The 26,972-nt window shown below is 48.2% G+C and overlaps 1 protein-coding gene across 4 annotated transcripts in view; it reads left to right on the top strand.

The window, feature by feature from the left end:
• The window catches only part of LOC146871979 (ubiquitin carboxyl-terminal hydrolase 49-like), a 507,658-nt gene that overhangs the window by 241,803 nt on the left and 238,883 nt on the right, over positions 1–26,972 (top strand). The window contains exon 1 of one of the 4 annotated variants that reach the window (XM_085652747.1): positions 12,135–12,234. The exons of the other annotated variants lie outside the window; for them this stretch is intronic. The gene's annotated coding sequence lies outside the window, so the exon portion shown is untranslated. Of the gene's footprint in view, positions 1–12,134; positions 12,235–26,972 lie in introns of those variants that run through there. 4 annotated transcript variants of the gene reach the window in all.

Genomic DNA, 26,972 nt, shown 5'->3' with positions numbered 1-26,972 from the left:
CATGCATCAGCACGTTACTAAATGATGCCGCAAAGAAATGGTACCTGAAATTTTACAGTAGTTTAGCAAAATGTTTTTTCCTGCTTTCATCTTTTTATGAACATTTTATTTTGAAAGCAAGGAATCATCAATCTTGCTTTCCAGCTTCTGCAAATATTTGCATCATATCCGAGAGCATTCTGGGAGCATTATATATAGCCTCATAGTGCTAGACTTTGAAAACGTGTGCACATTTTTATACTGTAACAACTGTCAGTGGTGCAGTCAGAGCTTACAGCATTTACTTAGAGCTTTCACCCTAATAATAAAGACTTTCAATTAATGAACCATAAATAAAAGTTTGAACAGCATTAACATATGGGCAACTTTAACTGCAGACAGTGCCGTTTGCTGATCCATAATATGGTACTGCAATCTGGCAGCCAAAGGGTTTGTGCTGCAGGGGGTTGGACCTACGTGTCCCAAGGATAAAATAAAAATGAAAACTTCTTGCCTTGATCCCAAACAATATGTCCTAGGCGTCGGTCTATAGGAATTCCACATCCCTGCTCTAGGTTGTCGACCCAGGCTAGTTTTATCATGCATGATTTAAGAGTTTAAAAAAATTATAGACGGTGTGCAGGTTGTAGGGTAGAAGAGCCCGTGCCACGGTTCAGTAGTTCTCTGTTGGGCACATCTGTTGTGCTGGTTGGTATCGTCACTACAGCCCAAGTAGTTTCTGTGCTTCACGAGATGGACCAGAGGCGTTGAAAAATAAACTTCAGGGTGACAATGAATACAAAAACGTATAAAGGATGGCTGATGGCGATCGAGGAATGGAATAACGTCAAATAAACCAATGGGAGATAGCGTGACAAATTAAAGGCTGCGAGAAAGAAATGGAGGCAACATGAAAAAGAACCACAGATCAGTGTGGAAGAAAAAATGGGGCGAGCATTAAAACGGATATCAGTTGAGGATAGTAAAAGAGAAATCTAGGGATAACAAGCGGGGCCGCGAAAGCGACCGCGCCGTGTTTAATTAGTAACATGATCCACGATGAGGAAGGAATGCAGATACTACCGTGCACGCAGCTGCTCACTCCCGCCAGCAAAACGCCGTGGGAATGACCAGTAAACAAAGAGATGGGACTGCGCCTGCCTTTGGCCATTTGCGTGCTTTCATTATTGAAAGCCACACGCAAAGGCAATCAAATGTGTGGGAGTTGCCAGACCCACACGTAGAAGTTTCGGGAAAGTTTTGGAGTGCTCACAAGAAGCCTCCCATAGAGCAGCGCATGAGCGCTGCGCTAGGCTCGATCTAAAAATTTGGACAAGGCGGCCATCTTCATGATAATAATGCGGCCTGCCAGAGGTAGAGGCAGCCTAATCCATCTAGAAACATGTTCCGTAAGTTTTGTGATCGTGCGGCCGTAGTTCATTTGAACCACAATACCTGGGTCTCTGTTTATCCATACACCTAGATACTTAACAGGGTCCACACACCACTCAAGGGGAAATCCCATGTCATGCGAGTCAGTTTTCTGTGTAAGTGGGAAAATGGCTGACTTGTCGCAGTTTACACTGAGCCCGGAATATAGCTCATATTTAATGTATTCACGTATAAGAGGTGCCAGATGTATTTCAGGGTCCTGCATGTAGAGTACCATATTATCCGAGTATAGGGATAGGAAATCTCATACCTCTGGTGTATCATAAACGCCAATTGTGCTAAAGGAATGGGGAATAATATCTGTGACAATGGGCATCCTTGCCTGGTGTCCCTGCAAATTCTGACAGGGCCAGAAATATGTTTATTAACACGTATTCTTGCTACTGGGCTGGTATACAAGAACCTAATCCATTGCAGGAATGCTTGCGGCATGCCCATGCGGTGCAATATCGTGAACATATACCCCCATTCTATAGAGTCTAAAGCTTTGGCAGCATCAAGCAACATGGCCACAGCTCTTATATCCGGGTCCAACTGGTGCAATATTGCGAACAAGTGTCTGGGCTTTTAAGGAGGCATCAAATCAGTTCTTGGAGCATTCCCTCCCAGAAATACTACAGTACTCAAAATCACTTACATGTTTAGAATTTACGGCACGATTTAGCAGTGCCTCTGGTTATTTCTAATGCAAATCGGCACCTCAAGACTGTCCCCATTGTTAATGTTGGAGACTACATCTGTGCTCCTACAATGCCACATTCCTTCATTCCACGCATGTGCAAGCAATGTGTTGTAAGTCCATATTCTGATAGAGACCTCTAACTGCAGAGTCCTCACCCTGCGAATTCCTCCAGGTGCCAGACTGGTTCTGGAGAATTTTGATAGCAGTTCCCTTGTGTGTTACTGTTCTACATTGGATCAGTCATATCTCGAATGTGCCATTGGGGACAGTATATCTGCGTCACCTCCACCTGCAGACATCGGTTCTTTTCTTTCTGCGCCTTCCTACGTGGATCTGGCGCTCCATCGAATTCTGACAACTGACAGAAATTCTTTCTTTCCCTCAAAATCTTCCAGTGTGCAAGGGACATGTCTCCCCTCCCACACTCACCCAAAAACTGCAGGTTTTGAACCCTGCTCTGACTGCAATCCGCCGATTTTAGTGACAGACACCCATGATGTCTGTCGCTGGTGCCTTGGCACCAGGCAGGACTCCACACCTTGCACTTGCTGCACCAAAATTGACAGGAAGGTCATTCGCCACTGGGAACCCAAACTTGTTTTCGTAGAACTTTGGAAGCAGTTGAAAAAGGGCTGGTCTCAATCGAGAACAGGGGCGCAAATGCGCTTTCGGGTCTGATCTTGTGAACTTTCATCATCGAGGCCCAAGACATCAGCCAAGTCAAAGAAATCTAAAAAAGCACAGTAAATCGAAGCCTGGTTCTCGGTCGCCCCGCCACTCCTATCATTTGGAGTTGTGTCACACTTTGTGTACCTCCATGCCTCGCAGTCATTACCCTCATTTAAAAAAGATTCCTCAAGTGATTCCGATGCATCCCGACCCCTACAAGTACTCGGCGATGCCACACTAGCTGCACAAACTTAAGCAGCCCATGGTCAGAAAACGTAGTACCCCACCGGATCTCTCTGTTGGGCCTGTGGGACCTAACGATCCAAGGTGGCCTCCTGTTGGGTTACCACTGGCGGATCCATCCCAGACGCTGACTGTGCTACTCGACCTCGCTTAGGGGCCAGCACTTTCTGCAAACTACTCCATTTTCTCAGGCTTGGACGCAACCGACTGTCTGGGTAGGGCACTCTGGACCAGCATGTTTCAGCACCATGTGGTTTCAGCACCATGCCTGGAACCGCTCCACAGGCTTAGCCAGTGACATCCAGCAATCATTATTGGACATACCATTTGATGGATCTCGGCTCTATGGAGTGAGGCGGGTTCGGCCTTGGAAAGATTTAAAAAGAGCAAAGCCTCTGCTGGCCCTCTAGGACTAGGCCTGCATGTTCGGCAGGTCCCCCAACACACTCATCCCTTTCGAGGCTTTGGCGAGGGAGATCAGCAGGGGCAGCACCACTAAGGGCCTCAGCGGCACCAGCCCTCCCAATCCTTTCAATGTTATAGGTTGGGGATTAATACAACAGCTTCCAGGGCACCAGGGCCAGCGTACTCGAGCACCAGCTCCTCGTGCTACAAAACCGCTTTGATTTACCCTCAGCAGCACACATTCACCCGGTGAGAGGTCACATCACCTTCTACCTCTCTGAGTGGAAGAGCATCACATCCAACCAATGGGTGTTCCAGATTGTGGAACACGGTTACTCATTACCCTTCCTGTCATATCCTCTGCAAATCCCACTACACCGCAACACCTTGCCCACAGAAGTTCAAGTTCTTTTGGCCAAGCGAGACAAAAAAGTAAGGAGGCCTCCATGTTGTCCTCTATCTGCACCCTTTAAATGTCTTTCTTCAAAAGTAAAAGTTCAGAATGCACACCCTGGCCCAAGCTTTGTCTGCCCTGGATCCAAGAGACTGGATGGTGGCATGGGATTTACAAGATGCTTGTTTTCCCCATTCCCGTACTGCAGTCCCTCAGACGCTGCCTGCCCTTTCAGGTAGAACAAGAGCACTTTCAGTTTTCCGTACTCCTCTTTTACCTTACAAGTGCATCTCGGGTTCAGATGAATGTGATGGTGGTGGTTGCAGCCCATCTTCAGAGGTTGGGAAATACCAGTCTTCCCATTCCTCGATGACTGCTGACCAAAGGCGTGCTCGCCCTGAGCAGTTATAAGCCACCTTTAGACAATGGCTGACCTGTTAACATTGCTGGGGTTTTCTATCAACGAGCAGAAGTTACACCTGACTCCTGCACAACTTCTTCATTGGAGCCATCCAGGAAATAGTGCTGTTCTGAGCCTTCCCTCCACCATAACAGGTCCAGGACGTTCGCACTCTGATCCTTATGTTACAACCCGCAACCTTGGTACCAATAAAAGCGGCCTCTTAGGCTTCTGGGCCTCTTGACTTCCTGCATCCTGCTAGTAGACTATGCCAGAAAGCACATGCCGGCTCTGCATTGGGATATGAAGTCTCAGTGGGCTCAGCATCTAGTAGACCTGTCAGTGTCTATCCAGGTGTCAAAGGAGACTGCAAAATACCTGCACTGGTTACTGCTGAAGTGCAAATCGGTGCTCTGGTAGACCAAAGCGCTTTCGCACACTTAAAATTTCATTTTTTTAATACTTGCCTTCTAAGTGGCATCCTCCATCTATGATTATTAGGTACAAATAAAATTACCCCTGCATCATTCTACTGTTGTGCATGCCTGGTGACTCATTTGTGTGCCTGCAGAATGACCCAGCCAGCAACAGCCACTACCTCCTAATGCTTTTTCTTCAGATGCTGCATACACAGCATTGGCCAATTAGTCTGCAAGGTGAGTCTACCCCTCCCTGCTTTCACAACTCCCTCCCAATGCCTTAACCTCTGCACTCCCCTAAAACATCCAAAACAAATAACGCCTGCTACTCTCACATCACAGTCTGGACCTTATTAAAAAGAAAAGTCTATAAATGATTACCACTGAGTACTGAATGAATGTAGTACTTCACAGATGCTTATTTTTAAATTGATGATTCTTGACACATGGTAACCCCCTTGTTTACAATATTTGGTGATCTTTAACACTGGCAAAATACATATGTTATTGCTGTTAACTGTAACATAATTTTGGCGTTGGTGGGAAAATGTTCAGTAGTGATATGCATTAATTTCTTTTAACGCATTCATGTTTTATCATTAGAAAACTAACTCCAGTGTCCTCTGCTAGGCATTCCTATTAAATGGCTCCCCGTCTGTCTAAAAAGTCTGGTCAATGTGCCTCTGTGCCTTGATGCTTGCATGTGCTTCTGTGCATCGATGCTGCTTGTGTTGAGTTTAGTTTGAACATGGGCTACATGTGGAAGGTGGTTCTTAAATAATGTAAACCCTGACATAGACTTGTAAATCACAGTGGAGCAAGGTGTGTTTGTGAAACAAATGTAGTGTATCATACCTCTTGTCTATTCCAGTTGTTTGTTTATATATTTGTAAAGTACAAGTGTAACTTAAGAAAGCTTAAGAGCACTTTGAGGCTTAAAGTGTGTAAAGTAAGAGGATGAACAGCTCTAATGCTTGTGTTGTTAAAGTCCAGGTACTTGAAGGAAGAGATTGGCTGTCAGGTGCTTGAAGAATTTTCGTGAAATCAGTGTAGAGGATTGAAAGCGAATGGATGTTTTTGTCTGATGAGTTGCAGTGACAGGAGGTGCTCGGAGGTTGACCTTGGACAACTGGCAGACTAAGGTTTTCGGCCAGGTGTGTACCTTTTTGATGGTGAGGTTCATTATGGAAAGTCTCAACTACCCACTCTTTGTGATGTCTTACTTCTAGGCCAGACTCCTATCCCAAAAGATCTTCTTGTGGTAGACTACCTTGCTTAGCTTCAAAACCCTGGAGATCATTATTTTTCTGACTAATTTAAAATCGGAGCCAGCAACTGATGGATTTCAGCTTAAGACAACTTGTTGAGCTGTGTAATATGTGACCGGGAAAATGGCCAGTAAAGAGATTTTCATCATGGTGATCTTTTGTGCGAAAATGAACATCCTAATACCTTCCACTGCCGTCCACCCGGTCATCAGGCATCGAAGGTGTGGGCATAGAGTGACCAACTGTCTGTAATATTCACGGACAGTCCGTGAATTTACTATAATGTCCGTTGTCTATAAAGAAAGTTTACACGGATGGCATTTGTCCATAATTTTAGCCATCGTGCTAAAGGACGAATGTTACCTCCAACAGTGGAGATGGGCTCAGCTGAAGCAGAAGGGAGGGGATTCTCCTGTGCAGTGATCCAGAGGGAGGGGCAGCCAGGGTGCTGGGCTGCTTCAAAGAAATGTAAATGTGGGTAACTGATAATTCTGTGCATGTAAAGGCTGCTTGAATGCAGGTATGGGTGTTAAATGATAGAGTTTACTTTAAGCTGCCTGAAGTGAAGAATTCTAAATTTCCTAGCTTTCATTATGGAAAGTTTCAATTCTATTAAGGACACGAAAGCTAGGACATTTTTCATTCTATGTCAGGACACGGAGGCGAGGATTAGGCTTGTTCAAAGTTTATCCACCACTAGGGCCGCAATCTAGGTGACCAGTTTAAAGTAAAACCTCTTAAAAGTGGAATCTGATGACCAGTCGGCCGCATTCAGGATGTCCTCCCAGCGGGCCCCTAGTGCGAAAGCCATCGCGCCTCTGGCAGAGTGCGCACCGAATGTGTTCGTGTTGATGCCGGTCTCGAGCATCACCAAACTAACCCATCTTGTGATGTTTGGGGAAGAGACTGCCCTAAAGGGTTTTCTTAGAGCAATGAGCAGTTGGCGCTCTCCATGCAGGCTTAACTCTTCTGTCATGCTTTCGTAAGCCTTGATACATTTTACCACACAGAGCTTGGGAACCTCTGGAAAGGTTGGGTAGGAAATGACCTGTGAATGACACTTGGTCCTCCGCAATACATGGAAGGTAACTCTATCCGGAGTAAAGGACCTCCCTGAAACATCCAGGGCTCTGACATCCGAGACTCTACGGCAAGACACCAGGCACAACAACATGGCCAGCTTTGCCGACAACTGTTTACGCGAAAGGTATTTGTTACTAGGCCAAGCGGAAAACCGGTTCAGGACCTTATTAACATCCCAGAGGACCGAGTATCTCGGTTCTGGAGGAAGGGAAAGGTGGATGCTGCGTAGTAGTTTCGTCACCAATGGGTGTTCTCCCACTGGAAGGCCAGCTACAGAGACATGAGCAGCTGATATGGCGGAACGGAAGGCATTAACCGTCATGTAGGCTAAGCCCTCAGAAGCCAATTGGGCCAGAAAATTCAGGACGTGGACAACCTCTGCCCCCACGGAATCCAAAATCCGTCACAACCACCAACCCATCCATCGAGACCCCACCGACCTATACCGTTTAATGGTGCCGTCTGACCAGGCTCTCGAGAGGAGATCCGCAGCTTCTCTTGAAATTCCCGGGACCATCCATCTATCTCAGTTATCTGCCATGCCATGAGCGGGAAAGAGTCGCGCATGATCAGATGGTGCGGACTGCCTGCAGGATCGCTCAGGAGATGAGGGAGCGGGCGTAGACGGATTGGAGAATTCCAAGAAAGTTCCATCAGAACTGGAAACCAAGTTTGGGCTCTCCAAACCGGGGTGATCAGTACCAGCTCCTCTTCCTGGCGCTGGACCTGTGTTGTGAGCCTCATGATCATGGCAAAGGGCAGAAAAGGCGTAGCCTTGTTTCTGACCCCCAATCCTGAAGGGACGCATCTGTGGCCGTTGCCCCCAGGTCCGGTCTCCAACTGAAGCACTGTAGAAGCTGGTGGTCCATACGTGATGTAAAAAGGTCGATTGAGAAAGTACCCAAAGATCCTGCAGGGCCTGAAACATCTGAGGAAAAAGTTTCCATTGGCTCGAGTCCCGGTGTTGGCATGACTGCCAGTCCGCTCCTTGGTTGGACACCCCCCCAGAAGATGCTCCGCTGTCACTGAGACACAGTGCGACAGACAATACTCCCAGAACTCCTTGGCTAGGTCCGCCAGGGCTTTGGAGCATGTCCCGCCCAGGTGATTTATGTAACGGACTGCCGCCACATTGTCCATTTTAGGACGACGCAGGAATGAGCCCTGTCCTTGGTCCAGCAACAGACTGCGAAGGACACTGCAATCAACTTGAGGCAGTTGATGAGCAACGCTCGCTCCTCGGCAGACCACCCTCCGCCAGTGGTGAACTCTCCACATCGCACCCCCCAACCAGAACCGCTGGCGTCTGACTCGATCACCAGGTCCGGAAAGGCTCTGAAGATGGCATGTGAGAGAGCTACCAATTGAGCTCCTCTTTCGCCTCCTCGGAAAGCGAAACGTGTTGGGCCTATGTCAAGCCCCTGCGTAAGTGAGATACTTTGAGTCTCTGTAGGGCCCGAAAATGGAGAGGGCCCGTAAAAATGGCCTGGATGAAGGCTGAGAGCAACCCCACCACCCTGGCAATGCTGCGCAGGGATGTCTGGGCTCTCATTAAGATCTCCCGGATCTCGTGGTAAATATTCGCCATTTTCCTGGATGGGAGGCTCAAGGTTGCTTCCATCGAATTTATCACAAACCCCAGGAACGTAATCGATTTGAGGGGGAAGAAGGCAAGACTTAGCCTGATTGATAATGAAACCCAAAGATTGGAGGAGGTCTATTGCCGATCGCAACTGCTGGGATAGAATCTGGGGACATTTGGCCATGAAAAGAATATCTTCCAGATATATGATCATCCTGTTCCCTTGCGACCTCAACCTCTCCACCACCGGCTGCACGATCTTGGTAGAGCAACACGGCGCGGATGACAGACCAAAAGGAAGAGAGGTGAACTTGAAAGTTTGACCTCACCACTAGAACTAGAGGAAACGACGGTGAGGAGGAAAAATGGGCACAGTCAGGTAAGCATCTTTGAGGTCTAAGCGGATCATACAATCGTTGGGGCGTAGAAGGTCGCGTAGTAGGTGCATGCCCTCCATCTTGAAATGGGGGTACACCAACCACTTGTTGAACTCCCTGAGATTTATGACAGGCTGCTGACCTCCGTCCTCTTTCTGAACCAGGAACAGATTGCTCCGGAAACCCCTGGGACGAGGGGAAGAACGGCAGATCGCTCGTTTGTCCAGGAGGTCCTGGTTTTCCTGCTGGACCAAAGCGGCCTCCTTGCCGGAGAACACTATCGGGACAGGGGGAGAGACTTGGACCGGGGAGCCGTAGAACTCCACATGGAAACCCAGCACCGACTGTAACACCCAGGCGTCTGTCGTAAGGGAACTTCAATTGTCTAGGAACAGTGCCAACTGGCCCCCCAAAGCTCGACAAGAGATAAGAACAAAACTTCCTGGGGGGAGCTCCGCCACCCCGGTCTCTGTTACGCTGGCCTCTGCGCCAGGAGCGGCCCCAGGTGGAGTAGAAACCTCTGAAGCGAGAGGAGTCCTGCCACTGTCCTCTCTGTGACCCAAGCGTTAAAAATACGCTTAACGGTGGACTGGGCCTTGTCCAACGAGTTGAAGGTGGAGACGAACTTGCTGAGTTCTTTCACAAAAGGGTCTCCAACCTGTTTGATCAGCAGCGATCTGCGCCTCTCGGTGTAGATGGCGCAGTTCGCTTTGCCGAGGAAAAATAATTGCTCGCTGAGCCCAACTGGAGAAGACCTCCGGGAGAATATGTGCTCCTGACGCCTTGGCTTCCTCCGCCATGTCAAATATTTTCACCAAAGGACCCGTGACATCCAGGACCTTTCAATGCCCTTTTTGGGGTCCTTGATATACTTAGTACGGAACGTCGCCATCCTGGCGTCTATCTCGAGAGTAAGGGCTACCTTACCTTCGAGGGAAGGAAGAGGGAACTCCGCCCTAAAGCGGGAGTGGGCCTCCTGGTCCAGGGGTTTCCGAAGCCGACTCGCCACCTATTTGGCTACTTTCTCACAAGGGGCCCATTCTGATGATCCGGGATGGAGGAGTTCCTCCAGGTCCAAGAGATCAGATTGCGGATCTGCGACTGCCTCAGAGGTCTACTGGGGAACCTGAGCCAGTGAAGGGAATGGGCACCAAGACCTGCTATGGTCGGACTCTCCATCCGAACCGCTGTGGGAGTCATCTGAAGGCTGTAGCGATGCCACTGCTACCCGCCCCTCTAGGGTAGGGACATCCTGAGGGGCCGAGGCCATAGGCGTGGGCGGCGACTTGGTATCCAAGAACACCTGCTTTAACCTGGCTAACTCGTCCAAATCCATCCCTTCTGGATGTGGGCGCTTGCACGGTTTCTCAGAGGGAAGTGCGGTGGCCTGCTCTGGAGGTCGAGGGTCTGAGTGCCCTGGAAGCTCTTCCCTCGCGTGGAGGGGTTGTAGGCACTACTGCGCCAGATCCATTAATTTCCCCTCAGCGATGGGGAAATACTGAGCCTCCTCGTTAATAGTCGTCAAATTCCTCCATGACCAACGCGGTCCTGAAGAAATAGAGGACAAGAGGTGAGTATCAGGTAAGTAAGTTGGCCACCCACCAAGTCAGAGGGCTAAGTGTAATGGGTGAGAGCACCCGGGTTAAGGGGCCCTGACTCGGGAGTATGTAACGTTAATAAGGGTGGGAAGGGGGTTGGGACCACCCACTGAGGCACAAACAGTAATTGCCCTGCACAGGGGCTGACAGGAGACACTCGCTCCACAAACAATGCCAAACTCCCTTATTATCACACAGGCTGATAGAAACACTATGCCTGCGTCAGCCTGCAGTAACAGGCTCTCAAACCTTCTGATCTTACCCCCACGAGGGGTGTACACAGGCCAGGCAGCCGGGATGATAACCGACGCGGACGGATGCTCTCGTTTAAAGCCTGAAACAGACGTGACATCCGTCCAGCGCCCGCCGAACCAAGAGCGTCCGAACTAAGACAAGAGGGGCGTGCCCTCTGGCAACCGGCGGACCACCTTGCCCTTGCACCGGCACACTGTAATTAACAAATGCAGCAGCGTAGGAGCGGAAAACCGTTCCCGCGGCCGAGTAAGAAGCTTAAGCTTCCAGATCAACAAAATAGCACAAAACAGCACAAAATGACCATAAATCATGAAAAAGGTTCCAAATACAAAGGCCGCATTACAATCCCCAAAACCCTTGAGAACGTGAGGCACTTAACTGACACCGAGGCTGCAGCAGCAAACGAAGAGTGAGCGCTGCAGGACTCATCAGTTATGGAGCCAGGAGACACCTGATTGGCTGGAGACTTTGTGTTCGGAATGTGTTGATTTTCTGAAGATTCATGGGATATGAAGTCTTCGGTGTTGTTTCTGTTTATTTTTAGGATGGCTGCTGTTGAAATAAACGAGGAAAGAAAAGCCCAATCCTCGCCTCTGTGTCCTGACATAGAATTTCTAGAGTTAGAGTATTTCAAGTTGAGCTGTGAAGTGTGTGCTTTTAATGGACAATTGTGAAACTGTTTGCACTGTATGCAATCTGCCTATTACTAAAATGTACATTTTGAAATAACTTTTTCATCTTTAACCTAAATGTATTTCCACATTTCAAGGCAGCTAATCTTATACTGTGTGTAATGTAAATTTCAAAAAGTGACTTGTACACTCAGTGCTTTCCATGAGGCACAGAACCTATTAGCACTAAAAATACGCAAGTCACTATGCCCTGCTAGCCAAACAAATTCGATTCCTTGTGCCTCTGGTTGCCCACGCATACATCTGCAGTGATCACATTAATTAACGAGGTTTCAATATATAAAATAGGGTATTTCCCACTGATTAGTTTAACTTGCATTTATTTTTCATTTAAGGTGTGAATTAATTTATATGCAGTTACCTGATAGTGAAAGATCAATAAAATAGCCGCTGAATATTTTGTTCTTTTTTAACCATACCTATGATTCTGCCTCCACGTTCACTGACCCCGTCCCAATTGCACTCGAGATTACAGTATCCATACTTTTTTTTTAATGCACTTTGACTGCTGCGTTGACTAGCTATGTAAAGTCTGAGAAACGCCAATGATCTTAGTATATGATTTCCCTTGGTCCCTCCCCTTCACTATCTACCCTTTTTTTTTTTTTTTTTTTTTTTTTTTTTTTTATAGCTAGCGTGTCAACTTAACCTGCGATCTGTATTTACTTCAGTCTACTATTCATCTGACAACTGTACAAAACCACTGTCCTCTGGTGGTAAAGGAGATTGAGAAAAAGTAAGTAATCTAGTCAGTTTAAATACACTATGGGGTGCATTTACCATAGTTTCACCCAACGCAATTCAGCAAGTCACCGTGCTGCGCTGCATGTAAGGGAAAGAGCAGGAATGTGCTGTATTTAACATCATACGGCGTATTCCTGTCCTTTCTGTGCGCTGGTGCACTTTTGGCAGCTTAGTGCTAATGCAGGCACCCTTGCACTATGATGTAAGCAGGATTGTTTTTGTTCAGGAAGGCATACCCTTCCCTGACGTGCACTCTTATGTATCAGTCCGGTCTTTTTGGTGCTGTGAGAGAACAAACAAGTTGTGGGTACCTCACATCCTGTCTTTACGTGTGAGATTGTCACCCACGCCATCTGCTCTGCCTTATTGTTTTAGGATTGATGTCTAGTGGAGGGTCAGGTTAGCCAGATATGTTTGTTCAACTTGTCTAAACTAGCAGAAGGTGAAAAAGTCACTTACCTTAATGTTTCCCAAACTGTTTGCAATGGGTATTTAAATGTTTAGAAACATAATCAATATTGCTGTTACTTTCTCTCCAAGAAAGATTGGGTAGGGGTGAATTGACACCATTCTTAAGGGCAGCGTTGGATTAGTAACGCGGGCACTCGGACAATGCCCGAGTAGGGGGGGGGGGGGGGGGGGTGTATCCGAATTCCAGCTGTGGGATGCTTTTTTGAGCGGCGGGGGTTGATTTGGGCGGTTTCTGCGTTGTTCAATGCCACCAGCGGCCCAGTGGGTGCCTGAGTAGCCTTTCTTGAGGTAGATGGCCGTCCATTAGCTCCCTTTTATCAACGGTAGAGGTGTCACTCCCTTTCTGTCGCTGAGCCGGCCCATTAATATATGCATATTGAGCTGGGGAAGGGGGCCTCACTTGTTTTCAGGTGTGTTTCACTGGTGTAAACTGATCCGTGCTTTTTTTAATCCCCCCCCCCTTTTTTTAAAAATAAAATGTTGCTGAAGCAGTGTTTTGCAGAAAGGCAATATGCAAATGCGGGCCACTTTTTTTAGTGTGCCCGGGCCGATTTTTAATCCCAATCCAACTCTGCTTAAGGGCACCAATTTACTGTTGAACAAGGACATAATGCACCATCTGAATGTAGCATACCTAGAGATAGACTCACATAGCACAGTGCATATAAATTGTAAATAAATGCAATATAAAAATTAGCAATCAAATGCATTGATAAAGTAGTGGGACGTGGCCGCACCTCAGTGTCTGTAAAATTTACCTTTTGTCCTGAATGTATGTCCTCAAGTTTTACCCTTTGTTCCTAATTTTTTACAGTTCTGTCCTGAATTTGCCTCCATGCCAGGTAGTCACCCTACGTTACAACAAACAAATGATGGACGGAATGCTGACAATGCATACATTCTCCCCCAGTCAAGAGATCTGGGTTAAATCCATCGTTCTTTTGCCCACTACACCACCCCAGTTTAGACATGGCCATATGCAAATCAGTCTTGACCCTGTGCCTCATGGGAACAGTCCAGCCCGAACTGCCAAGCCATGTCTTCCCTGGACCGGAATCAAGCATCCTAGGACCGGTTTCTGGCTATCAGCCGTCATCAGCCAGGATAGCTTGACTCCAGTGGCGTAGTGAGCACGGGTCCCACGTCTGGGAATACCCATCCCACTTAGGGCGAAAAGCGTTACAACAAACAAATGATGGACGGAATGCTGACAATGCAGACATTCTCCCCCAGTCAAGAGATCTGGGTTAAATCCATCGTTCTTTTGCCCACTACACCACCCCAGTTTAGACATGGCCATATGCAAATCAGTCTTGACCCTGTGCCTCATGGGAACAGTCCAGCCCGAACTGCCAAGCCATGTCTTCCCTGGACCGGAATCAAGCATCCTAGGACCGGTTTCTGGCTATCAGCCGTCATCAGCCAGGATAGCTTGACTCCAGTGGCGTAGTGAGCACGGGTCCCACGTCTGGGAATACCCATCCCACTTCGGGCGAAAAGCGTTACAACAAACAAATGATGGACGGAATGCTGACAATGCATACATTCTCCCCCAGTCAAGAGATCTGGGTTAAATCCATCGTTCTTTTGCCCACTACACCACCCCAGTTTAGACATGGCCATATGCAAATCAGTCTTGACCCTGTGCCTCATGGGAACAGTCCAGCCCGAACTGCCAAGCCATGTCTTCCCTGGACCGGTTTCTGGCTATCAGCCGTCATCAGCCAGGATAGCTTGACTCCAGTAGTCACCCTACAGCAGCCCACATAAATGTGAAGCTCTTGTTCCTGTGTGCACCCTTTAGGGTATATACCCTGGATGCGTGCAACCAGTGTGTCTCGGTGGATTGCTCTCATGTGAGTCCTTGGTGGACCCTAGAGAGCATTTACTCTATATGCCGATAGCCAGTGTACTCGTGTTGATTCCTCACTTTACCGCCACTTCCCCCACGCGCCCTTCAAATGGTCCTTGGTAGTCCATTAAGAACATTTACTATCCCGGTTTCTGCTGTACATGCCAGAATGTTACTCTGGATGGTCTCAAGATCATTTATTTTGGCTGGCTGCATTCGGTGCACACCTGCAGGTCACGAATTGTTTGCTCGCAGGTGGAGGCTTGGGTTAAAATTGAGCATCTGCCAGATCTGTATCTAGTGTTTGTAGTGGGCAGCTTTTCCGTTGCTCCTCAGTAGATGCTATGGGTGGTGCTTAAATTATGCACAATTATTAGTTCATGTTAAGCACAGGCACAGCAATAAAAAAAGAGTGCATCATTTCGGTCTCACTCTTTTTTTACTGCTATTATGTCAAGGCACAACTATCTAATGCAGGATAAGAGCACCACGCAGGTCACACACACACACACACACACAAACCATCGAAAAAGTAACAAATGTCAGCAATATAACATATTTGTAACCCTGCACTCTCCTGCCTATAGGGTGCGTCCGTTTCCCTCCGCTAATGCGCTTCAGTCCCTGGTCTGGGTATGACGGGCTCTATAATTACAATATAATATAAAGTCACTTAGACAGCCATTTGCCATCCATTGGTACTTTCGAGAGCTCGGCTTGTATTTCCTGTTCGGGCTGGTGACGATTTCTAGGACCCGCCCGGGTAGGTCGCTCGCCTTTGGAGGGCAGGAAAAAAAATCTGCGGAAACAAAATAGGACAACAAGCATTTGCAATGCAATAGGTCTCGCATTTACAGGAGTTTGAGCTATTCGCATTGTAAATTACAATGTCTTTTATTTATGTTTTGGTTTTTAAAACAAATAAAAGGCATTGTTATTTGCAATGCTAGTAGCTTAAATTCTCGCAAATGCGAAATCTATTGCATTGCAAATGCTTGTTTATGCTTCTGAAGCTGTTGGTGAGAGGGGTTCACCAATGGCCCCCAACTGCCAGACCCAATCTAGAGTTACACGGGGGGCTATTGAGAGGGGTATTTAATACAGTCAATGTCTACACACACAGACACAGTGGTCATCTTCAAACCCTGTACATTGGGGGTCCAGCCATTCTACAGATGCGTGCCAGAAGGCCACACAGTAACGCCACTGTCCAGGAGGGGAAATCCACCACCCTGCCGAGGTCCGGGAGCTCAGGGATGTTTCCGTATGCACAGTAAACTTTCAAAAGTTACAGAACGTGCATTCACACAACCTTAAAGACATACTGATGGTCTGTGCGAAACGTCTCGGACATGTTGTTGAGCAAAAAAACTCTAATAAATGGCTAATTCCATGGAAATATAATAGAACTGTATTTATAGGCAGATAAAGCACACGATCTCCCACAGTTTGACATGTCTGTGATTTCTACACCCATGATTCCCACATACCTGTCCACTCGCCATATCTATCACATGTGTGAACTTCGAGCAGTTCTGAATGTCCTGCCCCAACACTTTCCATTCTGAGGCTCGGAGTTTTAGGACTGTGCCTAGATGCTGCTCACACCAGGGGCCGTCTTGCACACAGTGCTGGGTGGGGGTCTACGTGCTGTGCGACAACCTCACCCACTTCTTCCACAACAAGATCGCAACCATATACAGAAACTTCGGACTCCAACCCACACCTGTGGTTTCTCCTACAGACACGCCACCACCGTAACAGACATGAACTAAACACTAACCACATGGAATATCCTTTCCATCCAGGACACCACCTCCACCATAAAATCCATCCACTCGGCATCTCCCACAGGCCCGTCCCGCACCACATCTTCAGCCTCTTAAACAAAAGGTTTGGCCAGGAACTCACCACCCTACTTAGCACATCTATCACCATGGCAACATTTCTTGACGCCTGTAAACACATCGAAGTCAGACCACTACTCAAACAAGCATTGAAAATGCAAAAGGTCTCGCCTTTGATTAAGTTAAAGCCATTTGCTTTGCTAATGGTATTGTATAGCAAAGCAAATGGCTTCGACTTAATGAAAGGCGAGACCTCTTAAATTTTTAATGCTTGTTGTAAAATGGTTTTGGATTTTGATTGCATCTGGTTTTGTTCTTGTTCTGCTGGTTTGGTGCTTCTTAATGCTTTCACTTGTTCCTTTGATAACGCCTGACTTCTCTTAGCCGCAGATGCCCAGGGCTGAGCTCAGGTTTTTAAAATTCATCTGAGCAGCCCCAGGACAGGTAGTGAGTTCAGCATTCGGTAAAGTCTCACAACCACACCACATAATAAACCGCTTTCCCCAGTCTGGTGGGGAGCAGCGTGTGTCCTGTGGTGCATGTGGAACGCACTGTCCCAAATATATGGTGAAAGTGAGGTGTGCTGGGCACGGCCACTCACAGAGAGCCAGGGTGCCACCTAGCAGGCTATTACTGACATGGCCGGTATTTGAATGTTCTGGCAGGCGGAAAAATTAGGAACATCACCTAAAGCTGGTATTTTTGTTTCCCCCTTCGCTTTACAGACTTTAAACAGTAAATATAAAAAGAAAACAGATGTCTTCAGGAGCTGCCTCGGGGATCTCTGAGGGATAATGAAGTGATCAAAGACAGAGAGGCCAGGTTAGAAGCGAGTACAGGTGATATCCAATAATGTTCTATTTAACGATCACGTCTGGCCCTATGTAGAATCTCAAAAGGTGAACAGATGGTGAGTATCCCTCTCCGGGGGAAGGTGACAGCCCCTCAGAGGGCTGCACCCTCTCCACACGCATGGCCCCTGGAGATCTCGGCGTACTGAGCCTCAGACATGCAGCATTACAGCTAAACCCCCCTGGGCCCAGCGGGAATGTGCAAAAAGCAGTTTACTGGTGCATTTGTCATGTGTGCGTCGCCAAGTAAAGTGTTCGGCTTATTTCGACCCTATGAAAATCTGTGTTTCTGTCACACTTCAGAAGTTCAAAAAACGGAGGGACTTTTTTTGCTGCTGCTGCTATAATTTGAAATATTGTTACTTCATTTAGATGTATTTAAATGTTGGGTGTAAGAAAGCATATGCCACTTCCTGTACCCCAGGGGCACTGTGCCCGGGCTCAGATTACACAAAATTCAAAACGCAAAATCAATGAAAAGAAAAGTCAACACAAATCTTTGTTAAATGAACATCAGTTTGTCAGAAGACACCACCTGCCCCCTGACCTCTGCTGAGAACTAACAGCAAATGGACAAGTTGGGAACAAACTGTGAAGGCCTCTTTATGGCACTTCAGTCTTCTGAACGGTTATCTTGGATGGCGGCAGGACCCCCCCCCCCCCCCGCGCCCCTTCTTCCAGCGCCCCTGGAGATGGAGAAACGTAAACCGGCATCAGAAAAAAACTCATGAGCCAGGAAAGAACAAGAGGCACTGGAAATGGCTGGGTTGAGACAGTTAACCTCTTCGCTGCAACTCGCCAGCCTTAACCCGCCATGGAGGACGATAACCAACTTCAGCGCATGCCCCACCCCACGTGGCGGTCTACAGACCGCCAGGACCCCGGCCTCAATTCTGCGACTCTATCGCCCACCTCATCAGCACGCACGCGCTGACCTCCACTGACTACATCCTCCTCGGAGACCTGAACTATCACCTGGAGAACAACAACGACAGCAACTCCTCCACCCTGATCGACAACCTCGCCAACCTCGGACTGAAACAGCTCGTCACCACGCCGACCCACATCGCCGGACACACGCTAGATGCCATCTTCTCCTCAAGCCCCCACGTCAGTTTCAGCCACGCCTCCGAACTCACCTGGACAGACCACCACTGCATTCACTTCTCCTTCCAAAAACCCCTCACACACCACCGCACACTACAGACCCCCCGCCGCTGCTGGGGCTAAGTCACTAAAGACCAACTACAGACAAGCCTCGCACTCAACCCTCCGACGAATCCCACCAACCCCGATGAGGGTGCACTCACCCTCGAACGCTGGATGAACGACTGCGCCAACACCGTAGCCCCGCTGAAAAATCCCACAAGCAGAGACACCAGCAGAAGAGTCGGCTGGTTCACCCCGGAACTCCTCTACTCCAAACGCACCTGCCGGAAACTGGAAAACATATGGCACAGCAACAAGACGCCAGACAGCCGCACTGCCCACAAAGACGCCATCTGCAACCACCACCACCACATCAGGAACGCCAAAAGGACCTCCTTCACAGACCGCCTTGACAACAAAGCACACAACAGCAAGGAGCTCTTCACCATCGTGAAGGAACTCTCCAACCACAGCTCCAACACCAACGACATCCCACCATTGCAAGCCCTGTGCGACTCTCTCGCCACCTTCTTTCACCGGAAAATCACCGACATCCATAACAGTTTCAGACCCCGGACGACCCCTGCTGACCGTGTCGCACCGAACCCACCGCCCACGACACCCTGACAACCTGGGCCAACGTGAGCATCGGGACACAATCAAGACCATGGGAACAATCCACTCCGGATCCCTGTCCGACCCTCTCCCGCACCACATCTTCAACAAAGCCAGCAATTCCATCGCCCCCACCTGCACAAAATCATCAACCTCTCCTTCAAGACAGCCAACTTCCCTGTGAACTGGAAGCACGCAGAGGTCAACGCCCTTCTGAAGAACCCCAAGGCGGATCCGAGCGACCTCAAGAACTTCTGACCCATCTCCCTGCTTCCGTTCCCTGCAAAGGTCATCGAGCAGATAGTCAATACCCAGCTCACCTGTCACCTCGAAGACAACAACCTCCTGGACCCGTCGCAATCAGAATTCCGCAGTAACCACAGCACAGAGTCCGCCTTCATCGCCGCCATAGACGACATCAGGATCCTGCTAGACAACGGCGAGACGGCAGCCCTCATCCTCCTGGACCTCTCCGCCGCCTTCAACACCGTCTGCCACCGCACACTACGCACGCGCCTCCACGACACAGGGATCCGTGACAAGGCCCTGGACTGGACCACCTCCTTCCTCTCCGGCAGAACTCAGAGTCCGCCTCCCCCCGTTCCGATCCGATGCCTCCGAGATCATCTGCGGAGTCCCTCAAGGATCTTCCCTCAACCCGACGCTGTTCAACGTCTACATGGCACCACTAGCACACATCGCCCGACAGAACGACCTCAACATAATCTCCTACGCCGACGACACTCAGCTGATCCTCTCCCTCACCAAGGACCCCCTCACCGCCAAATCCAACCTCCACCAGGGAATGAAGGCCGTGGCAGACTGGATGGAGGATAGCCGCCTCAAACTGAACACAGACAAGACGGAAATCCTCATCCTCGGCTCCAACCCCTCCGCATGGGACGACTCCTGGTGGCCCACGTCACTGGGGTCCCCCCCGGCCCCCACCGACCACGCACGCAACCTGGGAGTCATCCTCGACTCAAAACTCTCCATGACCAAACAAGTCCACGCAGTCTCCGCCACTTGTTTCAACACCCTCCGCATGCTCCGCAAGATCTACAGATGGATCCCGACATACACGAGGAAAACAGTCTCCCAGGCCCTAGTCAGCAGCAGACTCTACTACGGAAACCCCCTCTACGCCGGAGCCCCGCTCAAACTCCTCAACATACTACAGAGAATCCAGAACGCCTCTGCATGCCTGATCCTCGACGTCCCACGCCGCAACCACATCACCCCCCACCTGAGGAACCTGCACTGGCTCCCCGTCGACAAAAGAATCTCCTTCATGCTCCTGATCCACGCACACAAGGCACTCCACAAAACCGGCCCAGCCTTTCTCGACAGTCGACTCTGCTTCTACGTACCCAACAGGAAACTCCGCTCCGCTGACCACGCCCTGGCCACGGTTCCACGCATCCAGAGAACAACTTCCGGAGGCAGATCCTTCTCCCATCGCGCCGCCAGGACCTGGAACACCCTCCCCCTCTACCTGCGACATCCTGAAGACCTGCTGACCTTCAGGAAACCACTCAAGACCTGGCTCTTCGACCAATAGCAGCAGTACCCTCCCCCCCCCCCCCCCCCCCCCCCCCCCAGCGCCTTGAAACCCTCACGGGTATGTAGTGCGCTTTACAAATTATTGATTGACTGACCCCACTGAGCATGTCCTGCAGCCATTGTTAGACCGGTTTTAGCACGTCGGGCCGCTGGTAGGCCTTGTAGCCGGATTGTTTATTTCGGTCCTCAAAGGGAGACCTCCAGGCCATCCTACCCCCCCCCCCCCTGCGGGCCCGGTGCCCTTCGGAAAGAGACTTTCAACACTTCCCCCATAAAAACAGCAAGGACGCTTCTGAGGATCCAGGAAATCTGGCACCATCTACACTTCGCAATCTGGCAAATTGCCATAAACGGCTGCAGAAATACCTATTTGCAGGGTGTGGGGGTCACCCCAGAACAGAACCCAGAGCCCCCCTTGTCCATGAAAATAGATCCCTCCTCTGTCTGCGGAACATGCAATGCTGCTGCTAATATGTAAATACTGTTTACATACCAAAGGTTTGAATATCAGGAAATACTTGTAGGCCGTCCGTTATTGGGTCCTTAACACCTTTCATAATCGGTGCTTTGTGGCCCTCGTCGGGTCAGCCGTGCTTCCAATCGGCGTTGAAGGAATGCGATATGATCCGTCTCGTCATGTTTTGAACTAGTGACCTGCCTGCACGTTGTACTCATGCTTGGTTACTTCTGCAAGTGGCTGACTCTGCCTTTCCTGACTGATAACTGGTACGTTCCAGTGACATACCAACAACAACTGCTATCTGCAGTGTTTTTTTTTTTAAGTTAATTATTTAAGTATGTTGACATGTAACATCGCACAATCTTAAACTTTACTGCAAGCTTAAGTAAACCAGAGCAGGTGGGTGCTCCTTTTCGGCCTCGAACCTCTTGAAACGTTTACCGGATCAGAGGTGCCACATCAGATAACTCATTCAAGAGCCTCTTAAAAATCCATCTCTTTAGAGACCTAATGTTGGCTGTCCCCCCACCTCTAGTTACATTTCTTCAACCGGTCTTACCCTCAACTAGTGCGGGGGGCCTTCCTTTTGGGGCAACTTTTTCGCGGTATACAAACCTCATTCATTCATTCATCGACATATACGATGCTGAGTTAAAAAGCGGAAAGGCAGACCAGCGCTGCACTTGCTGTAAAGACGGCCATGCGCCGCAGACTGCAAACTGCATGTAATATTAATAGACTTAATTTGCAAGACTCGGGAGAATGCTATATTTGCTGGCACTGGAACTCCGATCTGTAGGCCACCCCTAATGTTAGAGGCGAACCGTGTTGTCAGCCTTATAGGATAACACGCCATTTCAATTCCTGTTTTTTTTTTGTGGGTTTTTTTTTTTTTGCAGCGACTTCGGCCCTAAGGTATCGCTTTACATGACACAGCATTATCCTATCCTCTGACCTCGTCATCGTTCAAATTGTATGGTGTCATGGGGCGGGTGACACGAGGGCACCTACTGCTAGCGCCCCTCCCCCTTCCCGGTGTTTTCGGGCCCTGCACAGACACGCACCCAGGACGGGATTTATCACCACGCGCCCCGTCCGTCAGAACACGGAGTTCATCCCCTGCTTCCGCCTCCCGCTGGAGGCTCGTCCTTAAATCAATAGTCAGCTGATGGATGGCTCGGAGCGTGGCGATCTCTCCCTGCAATCCGCTCCAGACGGAGCGGGAGCGCCCGGCCTAATGCAAAATGCATGAGCAGTTTACCAGACGGAGGAAAACCTGGAGGAAGGAGAGAGGGGGCAGGAGGGGGAGGCGAATAATCACCGTGAAGCAAGTTAAACAAGCACGATCTGCTTTCACTTTCGTTCGTTGTGAAAGCTTTCTTGTCTTTATGGGGCCATGTGTTTAAACACATGGCCCCATAAAGATAGGAAAGCTTTCACGGCGCACGGAAGGCAGATGAGCCCGTCCAAATGGGATGGCTCAAAAAGCCGAAGGAAAACGTCATGAACAGCTCTTTTCCAATGGCTGGCCACCGTTTAGCATAAACGGTGACGCCGGCCAATGGAAAACAGGGGCGGTGCTTAAAGCCCTTTACAGAAAATACCACAAAACATTAAATCTCGCCAGCGAGACTGCGCATGCGCGCAGCCCACGCCAGACGAGACCCAAAAACCCTTCGCAGACCCCAGCAAACTCATAAACTACAAGCCAATCTTGCTGTTCCCATTCCCAGCGGCGGTACTGGAAAAGCTCTTCAATAATCACCTCATTACACATCTTGAGCAGAACCAGCTACTCGACGTCTCTCAATCCGGCTTCTACAGCAATCGGAGCACCGAAATAGCCCTGATCGCAGACCCAGACGACAGCCGAACCCTCCTCGACCAAGGAGAAACATCCGCTTTGATCCCCTCATCCTCTCAGCAGCCTTCAACACCATATCCCACCACACACTGATCGAAAGACTCTACTACATCGGCATTCCAAGGGGGACGCTCTCAGATGGATCACCTCCTTCACCAGAAGAATGTAGAGGATCCACCTTCAACCCTGAACCCAAGGAGTCCTCATGTGGTGTCACCCGGAGCTCATCCCTCAGCCCTAAACTCTTCAATTCATATATGACCCCGCTGGCCAACATTGTCAGATCCTACGGTTTCAACATAATTTCCTATGCAGACGACACCCAACTCATCCTCTCACTCACCAACGACCCCACCTACCTGTTAAACACACACTCGCCCCACCACCACCACCAGAACCAACTTCCACAGATGCATGATAAACGTCGCCGACTGGATGAAAAACAACTGCCTGCAGCTGAACACAGATAGGACGGAAGTACTGATATTTGTCAACAGCAGCAACACATGGAATGACGCCTGGTGGGCATCAGACCTAGGACCCGCACCCACTCCCTTCAACCATGCCAGAAACCTCAAAATCATTATTGACAACAAGCTCATCATAAAATTACAGATAAGCGCGGTCTCCTCCACCTGCTTCCTCACTCTGCACATGCTACATATGATCTTCAAGTGGCTACCCCTACACACGAGAAACACCGTGACACAGGCTGTCATCACCAGCCGCCAGGACTACGGCAATGCCCTCTACGTAGGAATCGCCGCACACCTTCTACAGAGACTTCAAACAATATAGAATGCTCCAGCCAGACTCCTTCCTTCCCCGAGGAACCCATATCACACCCCACCTCAGGAAACTCCACTGGCTCCCCATACAGGAGAGATGCCAATTCAAGATGCTAACCCACTCACATGGCTCTGCACAACCAAAGATTCGCCTACATCAACCACCACCTCTGAACTTCCACCAACCATTGAGAAGACTATGGTCTGCCTCCCTTTCACTTGCCCATACTCTCCGCATCGACCAGAGCAGAAGTGAAGGATGCGTCTTCTCCCACATTGCATTAAAGACCTGGAACAGCGTCCCCACGCAACTATGGACCGTCACCTCACTTCCGGAATTCCGAATGGCCCTCAAGACCTGACTGTTCGAATAAGCCTCCAGGGTCTTCAAGTGCCTGGATACCCTATAGGGTGATTAGCCACGCTTTATAAATCATGATTTACTGATTAATGCTATGCCACCGGCCTCCAGTCCTTACACGACCTTCGCTCTCCTATTCTTGAACCTGCCCTACATATATTCTACTCAGTCTGAACTTGTTTCTGACCTGTTAGCGACCTCTGTTGCCTTTTTTCCTCAAAACTAGGCCTGGCAGTAATTTTAATTACGCCGTAGTAATAAGAATAATTTTGATAATTCTGTGTTACTCTTTGATGCATAATTAGCGATAATAATGAGGTTGCGCCTGCTCAGGTAATTATTTATGAGTAATTTTGGGGGGAAAGGGAAATATCCTAAAGCAAGAGCACATTTGTTGAGCGGCTGCTTGCACTATTGTTTATGTTCTGTTGCATTTAGGTCTCTTAGCACAAAATGCACCATCCCATCCATTTTTGACACAAGTGGTCATTTTTGTGCAAAGAAAACAGCACTAAATGCAGAATTACTCCTTTTGCATAATTCTGCATAATCTTGTTGAATTTTTAGTTAATTTGCCTTGATAACATTACACAGAATTACGCAAGTTATGCCCACCCCTACTCAAAATCCTTTCCCTTTAGATTAGTATGTTGATGTCATGTGTAGCAGTTGACCGGCTTCTCTTCGCGCTTTTTTCTGCAGCCATGAGAAGGCACAGCTGGAGATAGTGGGTGCTACCTGGGTTCACACACACATGGTCAAGACCCAAATGTAGCTGTGGCACATGCCTAATCAGTGAATCAGAATCAGAAAAAACTTTATTCGATTGAAGTCAAACAATCATAAAAGTGTACATAAAAATTCAGGATAGTAATACATACATAATTACAAAAAACTATTCATGAAATATATGATCCCAAACAATTATAACAACAATAGATAAAATGTATTAAAATGTCATCCTTTTCCTAATAAAAATCACTTTTTTTAAATACAGATTAAGCGTGGCAACACAAAAGTGATTATCCAGGCGTTGAATCTCATAAAAAGCACGACGGCAATGGCGATGGCCTATCATCCTCAATAATGGCAATAATAAGGTTCGCCTATCATGATTATAAAATTTACAAAATAATATAACATGCATCGTGCTTTGAGGGGAAATTTCATCACAGGGGCAGGGAGGCAAATCATGAGACCAATTATTTATCGTGGGAAAACTAACCAATCTGTGAAAAACACCAAATCTAAAGCGACACAATAAAAATCTATCGTAATTACCAGCAACATATATCAAATAAGGTTGAATGTTAAAAGAAGTTAAAATTAATTCGTGTTGAGAAACAGTAGGTTTTAAAACCTCCACAGTACACCTTCGTGTTTCAAGAAATGACAAACCCTCTTTTTTTGAGGTCCTTCCGGGAGACTGCTGAGATGGTAATAGGATTTGTAAAATAATCCAATTTACCTATGTCCGAAAAAAATGTATGAATATAACACAGCCATGGTATCCTCATGTGGCCGTCTAGTCTTAAAACATCTAGAAGAATATCACGATTAAGCTTAGGTTCTTCTTTGGACCATATCCTGTGCCACAGTAATATGGGTTCTAGCTTAATAAGATCCGATATAAAAGAGAGCCCCAATTCTGTATGGCAATTAAAGTTAGAGGAACTCTTAGGGGGCGCAAGGATAAACCTCAAAAAGGTATTCTCAACTACCTGGAGCTGAATAGGATCCACAAAACCCCATATCCCGCTACCATACATAGCGCCGGAAACGCATTTAGCTTTGTAAATTTTAAGTAACTCTGCGGGGGGTCGTGTGCCTAATTTCCCTGAAAAGGACCTCAGGGCGGCAGTCGAGCGAATCATTGCTTGTTTTTTTGCAGCCAGTGCCTCACCCCAGGAATCCTTTTGGGTAAATAAAATACCTAGGTAGGAGAATTGCTGTGTAAAGACTAGTCGCTCACCTTCAATAAAAATGGACTTCCTTGATTTGGCATTTCTACCACAGTGCATGATAAATGTTTCAGCAATATTAACTTTGAGGCCCAATTCTTTCATGAAAAGGGCAAACCTTGTAAGCACGCGCTGTAGTCCCAATTTGGTACGGGAAATCAGTACAGCATCGTCCGCATACATTAATAGCGGGATCGGACGACCAGCAATACGAGGGGGATCAAAATTATTGTTTTTGCACAGAGCTTTCTCCAATCCATTTATATATAAATTAAAAAGGAAGGGGTCGAGGACACATCCCTGCCTTACCCCGCTCCTTATTGGTATTTTGCCCGTGCATTCCCCATTTTTTCCATAGCGTACGGACGCAGAAGCATCACTATAAAAACATTTAAGAAAATAAATAATATTAGCTTCAACCCCAATTTGTTCCAGTAGTATCCACAGTTTGGAATGAATCACGCAATCAAAAGCAGCTGAGAGGTCTACAAATGCCACAAACAAATTCTCCCTTTTTGCCCTGGTATATTTCCCTGTTAACATCAAGAAGTTTAGACCCTGTTCCACTGTGCCTAGCCCAGTACGAAAACCATATTGTAAGTCTGATAAAATTGAGTTATCCTCAGCCCATAGAAGTAGGCGGTCCAGGATTACTCGTCCAGCTACTTTTGTAAAGGAATCTAAGAGGGAGATCGGTCTATAAGAGACCGGGTTATGTCGATCCCCTTTTTTAAAAATAGGGACAATTATGGACTCCACCCAAGTGGGCAAGAGTTTTGACACACAACAGGCGTTCAGCACCTGCACCAGCAGGGGAGCCCACAGAGTCAAATCAGCCTTAAATATGTCTATGGGTACACCATCAGGGCCAGGGGCCTTCCCACTCTTGCTTGCACAGATCGCCTTTTTGACCTCAGTTAGGGTGAACTGCATATCTTTCAAAGATGG

Source organism: Triturus cristatus, chromosome 1_1, assembly GCF_964204655.1.
Source record: "Triturus cristatus chromosome 1_1, aTriCri1.1, whole genome shotgun sequence".
Classification (NCBI taxonomy): Eukaryota; Metazoa; Chordata; class Amphibia; order Caudata; family Salamandridae; genus Triturus; species Triturus cristatus.
This window is presented reverse-complemented; position numbering and strand designations above follow the sequence as displayed.